Source organism: Podarcis tiliguerta (genome assembly GCF_965153285.1).
Source record: "Podarcis tiliguerta genome assembly, chromosome: 2".
In the NCBI taxonomy this organism is placed as follows: domain Eukaryota; kingdom Metazoa; phylum Chordata; class Lepidosauria; order Squamata; family Lacertidae; genus Podarcis; species Podarcis tiliguerta.
The window spans coordinates 58,004,922-58,017,542 of NC_139535.1; positions in this window are offsets into that span (position 1 = coordinate 58,004,922).

Here is a 12,621-nt window from a genome sequence, read left to right on the forward strand (position 1 = left end):
AAAGCTGCCCTTAGCCAGTGCTTGTGTAAAGCTGGAGCAAAACAGCCACGTAAGGTAAGAAATTGTGATTACAAGTAATTCTTAAAAAGAGACTCTCATGATTGGTTGCATATCTGCGTGATAAGGTTTTACTTATGCAACAGAATCCAGCTATGTAGCAATGTTCAAGCATTGCAGTCCCATGATTTTCTGGCCACTAGGTATTAGGGCCCTTCTATCCTTTAGAGCTCTTACATCCTCACTTCGACTGAGCCATCTTGGCTCCAAACCAGTGATTTGTTGCCTGCTTGGGTGGGGGAAATAAAAACCATGAATGGGGCAGGGCAAAGCTGTAGCTGCAGGAAGCAATTCCTCTGATGGCAGCTATTATATCTGCAAAGTTCTTGGATTTCTACTTCCCCATTCAAGTTGAAGGTTTGGTTGTTGTTGAAAAGGGACTTAGCACTGCTCAAATGTGTGGGAAATTCACTGTATGAAACAAATAATTACAAAGGAGCCATGAATACCTCTCACCCAGTTACAGCACAGACCTGTACCGTGTATATTGCTCCTGCATGTACCATAACCTCCCATAGGCATGCTAGAATTTCTCTTTGCATTTCCCCCCAATCTTCAAGTCCAATATTCAATGGCAACAGCAGAGATTGAATGTAAATTGCCTACTTTTGTTTCTCTAGGCTATTGCGGGTAAGGCTTTCACCCCATAGTTTTGAGAATCTGTGCTATCTCTGACCTCGGCCCATAATGTACAACTCAGCTGCCAATTTAGGTGAGTTCTTCTAGTAGATACAATTACACAAAGGAGTCTAAAATTCTGTAGTGTTTCATTTTAAAGTATTGGATGGCTTTCTTAAATAAGTCCCCAGGGTTTTTATGACTCAAATCATAAAAAGGGGCAAAAGAATGACTGGGTGCCATAAGGTACCAGTTTAGTAATTAACTAGCTCTTTTAATAGGCCTGAATTACTTTGTTTCATGATAAGGGGCTTTTTTTAAAAAAAGAAAAGAAAGAAAAGCACACACACATTCTAAGACAAAGCTACATTCGACATCTGGGAACCTCCGAACAGCTGGCTACCTAATGAATATGCATCTGTTTAAGAGGCTGTGGTCCATTAATAAACCAATAGATATAAAACAGAAACAATCTTCGTCAGCTTCAAAAGAGATTGGATGCAATGTGCTGTGAAGTGTCACTGTCACATTGAATTGGGCTGGTGAGGTTAACAGTCAACTGTTTGGTACCCGTGCCTTTGTCTCTGCAAACAGAACTCCCATTTTCCTTCCATTGTGAAGCATAGGCAGCGCTGGCAAGAGTATTTGTTTCGTTTTGTTCCCTTTTCGTTTTCTGGTGCCCAGCTGCATGCTGGGCGCCAGTATCCTTTCAAGTTGGCATCTCCCCGTTCCTTTGCACCACTAAAAGAGTGCTCTCTACATTCTACAAAACCAGCTTATTTTAACAATGCAAATTAGCAAAAAAAGAGCCTAGTATTCCACCACACAAATAAATAAACTGGTAGACAGGTAGTGGTTGCAATAAAACATGCTGATGTGAAAGAGAACAGATTTCTCATTTAAAGCCCTTGCTGGAAATGTTCACAGGGGCAAAGAAATGCATTTAATTCCTATTGTGGTATAAAACAATTCGATTCAACAGCTACACAGCAAAGTCTTGATTGCTGAAGCCAGCATAATGCATATTAATCTACCATGATAAGAGTGTGCTGGATGCAATACATATATTTCTGCTTTCTTTCCAGATTCCAAGCTAGTAAGATTTCAGATGAAACCTGTTATCCAGTACTGCAACTTTCTCCATCTGTGTCCCTGCAGATGTTGTTGGGCTATAGCTCCCATCAGAGCCATTCAGCATCACCACTAGTCAGGAAGTATGGGAGTTGTAGTCCCAAAAACATCTGGAAGGCCACCAGGCTAGGGGAGACTGTGCTACTGTTTTCAAAAAGTGGTGCTATGTATTGGGGGCTAGCCAAAAGATAAACCTAGGATCTGCTGGTGGTTAGCAGTAGATTGGCTGGGCTTTCATGTTTAGAATGGTTTAACAAATTGTTTAGCGGCAGCAACACACACACCCCAATCTTGCTTTGGATGCTGAAATGAAGACAGCGAGAGCAGTGGAGAATCAGGTTTTTGTGTGAACATGCTAAAGAAAATGCTAGGTGGGAGAGCATTCCACAGATGGGAAGCAACAATTGAAAAGGATCTCACCCTTGACACCAGCCTCCCTCGAAGAGGGGATCTTGAGGAGGTGAAAATTGAAGGTGAAACTTGACTGGAGTTACTAAGAATTAAATGTATGCGTGTGTTTTAATGGGGAAATAGCTTTGTGTCAAGTGTTTGGTGATTGTGTGTTGCTAAGTACAATGCAGCCCCAGATAGTTTTCCATGGGGATAGTGCAGTCCTTTGCCTTGGATATTTTTAAGCAGAGGTTGGATGGCCGTCTGCCATGGAGACTTGGACTAGATGACCCTCAGGGTCCCTTCAAACTCTAAAATTCAATGATTCTATGATATGCTTCCCCATCCCTGGGGCCTTCCTTAAAAAGGTAAAGGTACCCCTGCCCGTACGGGCCAGTCTTGACAGACTCTAGGGTTGTGCGCCCATCTCACTCAAGAGGCCGGGGGCCAGCGCTGTCCGCAGACACTTCTGGGTCACGTGGCCAGCGTGACGAAGCTGCTCTGGCGAACCAGCACCAGAGCAGCACACGGAAACGCTGTTTACCTTCCCGCTAGTAAGCGGTCCCTATTTATCTACTTGCCCCCGGGGGTGCTTTCGAACTGCTAGGTTGGCAGGCACTGGGACCAAACAACGGGAGCGCACCCCGCTGTGGGGATTCGAACCGCCGACCTTTCAATCGGCAAGCCCTAGGCGCTGAGGCTTTTAGCCACAGCGCCACCCGCGTCCCCTTGGGGCCTTCCTTAGCGCCCTTTTATTCCCTTCCATTATAAATACAGATATGGAACTATGCCTGGTGGGGAAAACAATGTAGGGGGAGGGTTATGGAGGTGGGATGGTTGGCTGGGGAACCGCTCCTGTTGCTTCATTGGGCTTACGTTACAGAGAAGGTTGTAATAAAAGAGGTGAATATATTTGGCCAGATACAAATTTGCATTAGGCCCAAGTGATACAAAGCTGCTGTTGCTTTTTTAAAAACCTTGGTTTAGCTTAGTTGCCAAATTTTGGCTGCTAACAGCCTGGCATTTTAGTAGATGATTGATTTGATGTTTTCCTCTTCGTTGTAATGTTCCCAAGGAAATATGCATGGGCCATCTTTATTTTTTATTTTTTTAATAATAGTTTTTATTCATTTTCCAAACATTTTTATACAATCAACTCATATTAACTCTCACATTCATCAATTTTTGACTTCCCTCAGTTTCTCTGCCAATCTTTCGTTAAAATTTCTATTGTTAACGCATTTCTGAACTTATTATTGCCTTTAACCATTCCTCTTCCTTTCTCCTACTTTCTTTTTTACAATATTTCTTAATTTTTCACAGAGACTCTTGAAAACCAACAAGCGTTGCCTGTGCATCACATATGCTTTTCAGATAATCTGTAAATTTCCCGCAGTCCTCGATAAACTTTTGGTCTTTCTGGTATCGAATCTTCCCAGTCAGTTTATCCAATTCCGCATATTCAGTCAGTTTCATTCTCCATTCTTCCACTGTTGGAATTTCTTCCTGCTTCCATCTTTGCGCCAGAAGTATTCTTGCAGCTATTACAGCGTATTGGAAAAGTTTACAATATTTTCTATTAATTTAATTACCTACCAATCCTAGTAAGAAGGCTTCTGGTTTTCTAACAAATGTATATCGCAACATCTTTTTCAATTCCTTATATATCATTTCCCAGAAGCCTTTCACCTTTTTGCACTCCCACCACATATGATAGAAAGTTCCTTCTTTTTCTTTACATTTCCAACACTTATTACATGTTTTATACATTTTAGCTAATTTAACTGGCGTTATGTACCATCTAGTGGGACGTGGGTGGCGCTGTGGGCAAAACCTCAGCACCTAGGACTTGCCGATCGCATGGTCGGCGGTTCGAATCCCCGCGGCGGGGTGCGCTCCCGTCGTTCGGTCCCAGCACCTGCAAACCTAGCAGTTCGAAAGCACCCCCGGGTGCAAGTAGATACATAGGGACCGCTTACTAGCGGGAAGGTAAGCAGCATTTCCGTGTACTGCGCTGGCTCGCCAGATGCAGCTTGTCACGCTGGCCACGTGACCCGGAAGTGTCTTCGGACAGCGCTGGCTCCCGGCCTATAGAGTGAGATGAGCGCACAACCCTAGAGTCTGTCAAGACTGGCCCGTATGGGCAGGGGTACCTTTACCTTTATGTACCATCTATATACCATTTTCATTACATTTTCCTTCAACGCGGTACACGCCATAAATTTTAACCTTTCATTCCATAATTTCGTCCAATCATCATATTGTATATTATAACCAAAGTCTCTGGCCCAATGTATCATTACTGATTTCACCTCTTCATCTTTTGTGTGCCATTCCAACAACATTCTATACATTTTAGACAAATTTTTATACTCATTATTCAATACCTCTATTTGAGATTTTGATTCTTTTCCTTCATATCCGCATGGGCCCATCTTTAATGGCTTTTAAGAGATCCTCGAAAACTTTCCTATTTCAATCGCATAGTGCTGTTCTTTGAACTTTTCTTCTTGCTGCCTATAAATCAGAAGGTTGCTGTAATTTCACGGAAAGATTGCCTCCTTGCATATACTTACCCAAACCTTATGATCCTCTTCAAAGGCTTCACTCTATGAGCCACCACCAAATGAGGCGAGGCGAGGCGAGGCAGGTGGCTGCTAGAAAAAAGGGCTTTCTCTGTGGTAGCACCCCAGTAGTTGCAGAACAGTTTCCTGGCACCTTATTTATTTATTTAGAGCATTTGTACTCCTCTCTCCAGACAAAACGGCTCCAGAGTGACTTACATATAATTAATTAAGGCAGTCCCCTGCCTGTAGGCTTACCATCTAAAGAAACATGGCACACAAGGAAAAATGGTCAGGGAGGGAAGAGGGAATGGTCTTATCAGTGCAGATGAAGACCATTTTGTTCACCCACACCTATTAAAAATTGTCCTATAAAACAAAGCCTAGGATCTCATTGTTTCATTGTGGTTCTAAATAAACCTTATGCTCTTGTAGCATTGGCTAAGTTGTACTTCCTTATGTTCTGTCTCTTAGGGGACATTTTATGTTGCTTTTATTAATCTTTTGCATTATTAGAATCATAGAATCGCAGAGTTTGAAGGGACCCCAAGGGTCATCTAGTCCAACCCTTTGCGATGCAGGAATCCTGCCCACAGCCATCCCTGAGTGGGCTCAAACCACCAGCCTTCTGGTTAACAGCCAAACACACTGGCCCTTTTTTGCCACAGATTGTATTTTTCATTATATGAGGTTTGTTGTATGATGTCTAGGGATGGTATTGAACTTTACAAATAATAGCACCTGATTATTATTTTTTAATGTGAAAAAAGCTTCTGAATTGTCTTGGGAGGTTTGTGTCCTGAAATGTAGTTAAGAAATCCCGTTTGACAAGTAGTAAACCAATATGATATTTTAATGTGCCCCAAGCCTGAGGTGAAAGAATTGGACTATGAATTGAAATAATGTGCTAGTGATGTGAAAAGTATGGATGCCTCTAAGTCAGCCTAACTCTGGGGGGTACAATGCCCACTGGTTTCAAAACTGCAGGTATTATGTAGTGCACTATGAATTCTTGTACAAGCCCTGAGGCTGCATGTGTTCCTGCTTGTTTCTGATTTTTGCTGAAATCCACACAGTGTCACAAAGCTATTATCATACATAAGTAAATATGTTATGTTAAATCAAAGAAAAGCTGTGCTTTTGGCAGTGTTTCTTGAAATTTATAAAGCTTTAACTGCCCCCCCCCCCCCAATGTATTGCTTATTATAACTTGAAAAGAATTTGCCCGTTTTTTCCAAACAAATGGACTAAAATCTTTGAAACCCCACAGTAGAAATATGCTGTATTTTGCAGTTGCCACAGAACTCATCTTATTTGAATTAACTTTTGGACACAGCAAACATATCAACCTTTAGTCTCTGTAATGGGCAAAACAATGGGTTGTTTGTATGTTAGTCCTAGTCAAAATAGACTCGTTGGAGTTTAGAGACTTAAGTTAGTCATGCTGGTAATTTCAGTAGATGCATTATGAGTATCACTAACGTTGGATACAATCCAATGTCATCAGAAATGGGCAAGGGCAACATTCTGATTATCAGTTCAGATCCCATTTAATCAATCAGCTGAAGCTAGATGGCACTCTAGCAAACAATTAAAGAAGGACAGAAAACAACAGTTATATAATTTATATGCAATACTCTGAAATGCTCAAAGTGCTTCACATAATGTCGCAATCCTTACAACTGTCAGGAAAGCTGTGACAGTGGGCTGTGTCCAATGCTGTCATTCAGTTGGTGGCCAGGCATCTTTCAGCTGAGGAACCTTCCAGATCAGATTTGGGGGTTGCAGGGTGATGGGAAGATTGCTAAAAATGGCTTCCATCTTGTTCTGCTGATGGAAGTCTTACCATCAGCTGAGTGACACCACTAGATATAACCCAATATTATCCTAATATAGATGAAAGCAGGGCATACTTCTTATTCTGTTACATATTGTTATCCATCTTATTTAATAGGTTAAAGGTGTGTGAAAGAAAGCAATAGAAGTGGAAAGAAATTGCAATTGAGTAGATTGGAAGTCAAACACAAAGGTGGGGTGAGGGGTGGTGGATGGTGATGGGAAAATGAATTATTCGTGGGATTGAGTGTAGGTATGTTTGAACACTTTTAAGGATTGTATGAAATTTATGTTTGTATGTGTGTATATTTGTAATACATGTGTATTAAAAATCCTTTTTAATTAATAATTTTTTAAATTTTTTTTTAAAAAAAGATGAAAGCAGGGCAGTTGAGGCTTAAAGAGTTTCTGTTCACTACCACCCCCCCTCTCTCACGACACACCATCTGCTGTTACATTCAAATGGGCAACCTGTGGTTTGCTTTCCTCCTCCTAATCAGAATTGTAAACCATGGTTTGCTGGTTCAGATGTAATGGCATCTGAATATTGGTCTGCTGAAGTGTATTTCCTCTTGGGTGGTGGGGGGGGAATTGTGCAAGATGCACCCCCCAAGGCCATGTAATGAGTGTATTATGGGACAGATGGCATTCAGACCTGAGGTCTGAATAGCCTAAGGTCCAGGACTTGCCTAAGATCGAGGACAAAGTGCCGCCTTTTGGAAATCCCCCCCAGATATCAATTCCACCTTTGAAATCCCAGTAGTGTCCCGGAAAATCCGGACTTATGGCAGCCCTAACAAAATGCTACATGACTAACACACAGAACAAGACACTGACTTCATTTCTGTGTTTTTAAAAAGTCTCGCATTTCCCCAAAGTAGCTTTGTTCAAAGGCCATGTCTAAGATTCCAGTATCAGATGTGTTGAAGAAAAGTGAGAGAAAAACAAAATTATGCAACAGAAAAGCTATTATATATGCACAGAAAATAGTACAGTGCTTACTTTAGTTTGACAATATGTACATTTTCTAAAAAGGAAACAAGTGTTGGAAAAAGTTATGGTCCCAATGTGTCCTGCATAGGTTTAAGATTGTGTTCTACCCTGAGTTTACTAAGGGCTGCTTACCAGGAAATGTTGAGGATTAAGTAATACTTAGGAAAAGGAATCCCCTTTTCTAAGACGTTATTGGTATATGCAGCATTTGAAACTACCTTCACTTGTAGTGAAAACTTTGGGTTCTTTATAGCATAAGGAAGCCATACATGTTGGAGAAGTAATGAATAAACTGTGGTTTTTCTAAACCTGAGCAAGGATTATCTGGATGAGGACCAAAGATTAGTTCATTTGAGGATAGAGGGTGGAGTCTGCTGCAATTAAATTCTCTGTGTAGACCTTGTTACCTTCAGAAGAAAAATAAAAAGATTTGAGGGGGTTTTTTAAAGGGGGGGGGTGTCTGATGTGTCAGGCAACCTCACTTTACATACCCTGAGCAAATCAGTTTCCATAGATGAAAAGAAATTATTATGGAGAAAGGTGCCCTTTAAGAAATGATGTCCCCAAGCCACATAGGTGGTTACAGGGAAACTGCAGTTTTTAGCCATGGTAGCCAAATGGAACCTCCATGTTGAGAGGAAATATATCTCTGAAGTGAAATTGTGGTTGTCCTCATATCTGCTCATAGGCTCTTCCGTGACTGCTGGCTGGCCGCTGTTAGAAGCAGGATGCCTGCCTAGACAAAACTTTTATTTGAACCAATAAGGTATGAGGGGATATTAGAAACTACTGGTCTCTGTGGCTGTTCTGCCATAGATTATAAAGGGCTTCTCACTCTCAATAGTTCGCCAACAGTAGCAACAAAATGACTTTTCCTTCCAAAATTAGGCTGATGAAATGAAGAAAGACTTGTGCTTAAAGGGACAGTGAGCTCAGTTCACTTCTGGTATGGGAAAACAAACTCCTAGTCTCAGAATCTGCCCTTTCATGCTAATCGTATCTATTTTGTACCTGGCTCTCATTGGCTGTCTGTTTTAAATATTTACAAGCCATCTTTTAGGGTCAAAATCCTCCCAAGGCAGCTTCCCCTAACATCACAACACAATACATTTAAAAACCAGAAATAAGCAGCGGTAAAATGAATAAGTGACAGTAACTAATGACAATATTCAAAATGGTAAAACCCAGTAAAATGCTAGAATCATCAAAGTAGTCAAAGATAAAACAGCAGCAAAAGCAGAATGGTTCAAATAGTTCTAGGAAAAAACAACCCAACCCAACAAGGCTGCCCACCCCTGTGATGGCAAAGAACAGATTCATCCATGGTCCTGATGGACCATGGTCCAGACATTTCACATCATATAGCCTCCCAACCATATTGAGCAATCCCACATGCAGCGCATTGCAGTAATCAATCCTTGAGGTCACCATGGCATGAATGACAGTTCCCAAGTCCATGTTCTCCCAAGAGGAAGGCAGGCAGAGATGGCAAATCATTTTTGAAAGCTAGAAAGCGCTTCTGGTTGCTAGCACTGTGTGTGCTTTCCAAGAATATTTGCAAACTGATCACTAGCCCTATGGTTCCATTTACCAGGAACCCTAGATTACTCTTATGTCTTTGAGCCAATCTTCCCCTTCATCCAGGAGCCTCTGAGTCTCGCACCTGAGTGACTATTCCTATCCGGTGGTCAAGCCTCTGGACACAGCAGTTGCAATTTGGGGTTATGGTTTATTTGGGGGGGGGGCTTTCCTCCCTATAAATGGTTTATTAATGATAGCATCTTAATGATCTGTTTAAAATAAATAAACCATTGACGCCATTTCAAAGGTATTTTGTGAGGCTCAGCTGATATTAAAATAGCACCAACCTTATGTGCTTTTTCAGCAAGTGACCTAATTAGTTAATAAAGTAATTGAATATTAAAAAGGATGTTGCAAGTGATTAAAATTTAAGAGCCTTCAGAACATTATTAAAGCTATAAATCATACATCACTGTTTTAATTTGCATAGCTACGGAATTACTAATGGTCCCACATGCATATGGTACTTGGCAATTAGTCTTTTCTACAAAATGTTGGTGATGGCAGGGTGGGTTACCAAAAACCTTGTGTGTCTGGGTGTATACTAATTTCTGGTTTCAACACATAGCCTGAGATGGGGGGAGCTTTTCAGGGGCAAATGAACTTTAGCTTCTTTTCTGTGCCTGAATGAAACAGCTCCAGCTACTCCAGGATTGCCTATTGTTCTCTGAGCAGTCTTGACAGTGATATTCTTCACCACCACAGCTAATAGCAAGGAGGAGTGAGCGGGGTGAGGGATTTCCATTTCTGCTTTGAGCAGGGCCAGTCGAAACCTGACTTAACTTTCTTCGCTTAGGATGTGTGGTTGGATTTCCCGAGACGACACTCTAAAGCTTGCAGTGGGTGAAGAGCAATCAGTGCCATTTGCTGTGTGCTGACTACTTCTTTTCATGCCACTTTATTTAGCTGGAGCTCTTATTGCCCTTAACGCAATTACAGCTTATGAAATCCCCGAGTTAAGAGGCTGACTTCCAGCAGCCATTGTTTCCTGCCAGCTCCTTCTACATCACAAGATAGTCTCGCAGAACGTACTCCAGAATAATATACTACCTGCTTTTCACTTAAATTGGAGTATCAACCTTAACTTTGATTCACAAAGAAAACAATAGAAAACAGCAATCTAGCATGTCTGCTCCACCAGTAACCATGACTTATTTATTTACTAAAGCATTTAGGAAATTAGATCTAGTTCCAAAGGCCTTGTGGCGGTTCCCTCACTGCAAGAAGTGAAATTACAGGGAACCAGCCAGAGGGCCTTCTCAGCAGTGGCACCCACCCTGTGGAACGCCCTCCCATCAGATGTGAAGGAAATAAACAACTATACAACTTTTAGAAGACATCTGAAGGCAGGCAGGCCTTCAGATGTAATCTTTTATGTTTTTATATGTGTTGGAAGATGCCGAGTGGCTGAGGCAAGATGGGTGGGATACTGTTGTTGTTGTTGTTGTTGTTGTTGTTCCTTTCCTTAATGAGCTAATGTCAGCTAACAAAATAGTTAATAGTCAGGGCTGATGTGTGCTGTTGTCCAAAACATCTGAGGAGGCTTAACACACGTTTCTCGTTAATGGCAGAGTGAAGCAGCACACCGCTAGGTTGTCTCAGAGTTGCATAGACGCCTCTGTCTATACTTTAGCAGTAAAGTTGCTTTTGTTAGCCAGTATGATAGGCAAGTCTATCCAGACACATAAATGTTGATGAGTTTTTACTGTTAAAATTAATTATTTTTTAAATGTTTTTAATTATTTTAAAATGTTTTCACCAATGATTTTAATATTTATTGTAAGCTGCTTAGAGGTTTTGTTATAATCATTTTGTTCAAAAATAAATAAAATAAATTATACTGATTGAAGAACCAATCTCAGTATCATCCAGCAGAGCTCTGTGCGAAGCAAAGATGCCATTTCCACCAACTCAGCAGAAGATTGCCTTAATATTTTATTGACATTTGCATGCAATTATATTATCAACCCACTATGGGATGGTGGTTTTGTTTTGTTTTCTCAATAGATGCACGTCCTTTTGAAGTCTTTATTGAGGCCAAGTGCGGCAACCTGTTGAATTCTCTCTTTGAGAAACTGCTGACTGAAAACCCATACACCAGCCTTTGTAACAAAAACTGGAGCTTTGTTTGTTAGCTGATGGTGGGTGATAAAGGCAGAGCTGAGAGTGTAACTGGTTCCTAGAGAATGATTCACACTCTGCTACCCACTACAATTCAATGCAATGAGGCACTTGAAGACCTGTTTTAAGGAGTTGAAATTTTAATTAAATAGCGTTCTAATGGAAGAGGCAAACTCTGAGCATCTTCACTCCAATGAAGGCTGACAAGCTCTATGCCGTTTTTGAAACAAATTAATTCCCACTGTTTCATTGCGTAAGGAAGTCATTGGGCAAGAAGTTCAGACAAAAATCCACACACATGAATTGGCTAAGAGCTCATAATATCAGGCAAAATTAGTATTCAAAGCTGTCAGTTTCCATATAACTCAGGCAGCAATCCTATATTCACTTACCTTGGAGTAAGTCCCATTGAATTCACTGTCACTTCCATAACACTATTGGATTGCATGGACAGTATTCACAGCCTCTGCCTTTTTCAAAACTAGGGAAATTCATTTCCAAGAGATGGGCTTGCAGTAGCACCATCTGGTTTCAAGGCAACTATGTGTGCACGCTTCATTTTACTGACAAGGGGAAGTTTCTATGATGTCTCACTGGTCCTCACTGGATTGGAATTTGTGGTGGTATCAGGAGAACATTCTCCCAATTTTGCCGCCACATTGAATAAAAATATGTTGCGAGAGAAATATGCATCTAACACGTCACATTGCATTTAGGCTGCAGTGGATAGGATATAAAACCACAGGAAAATTAGGGAAAGGAATACACACAATTTTGTGTTGCAATCACACATACAGGTCCTATCCAAATATCCTATATTGTTCTCAGCTCCTAACCCTCTGCAGCTTGAGGAAGGGGGATATTTTTGTGTGTGGAAGGAAAGTGTTACCCCCTTTCCCCAAAGTGTCATGGGCCCCATCCAAACCAGCTGCCTCTGTTCCTGCAAAGCGACTTCTAAGCAAATTAAAACATGTCAGGTTATCTGATCACATGTCTCTCACATTGCATCTGGTTTTGCCCTCAACAAACCATTCCAAGGCACAGATAGCTCTGTAGGTATTACTGTAAGGTGCCCCAGAGTGACATTCCTATTTGTGGCAGATGTTCGCCATACATATATGCCATAAAATATATTGTGCCACAGAAGCAAGACGAAGGCCAGTTCTGCATGATTCTGGTGAAACATTTCAAGGAACTGCTTGTGTGCCCCTCAAGGTACATAAATCTAATAAATAATAATAAATCAGTCTGATGCAATGAGTGGGAATGGAATAGGGTATCCAAAGTGCCCCCTTAACTTGAAAAATCCAAGGTTTTGGCTGAAATGTTT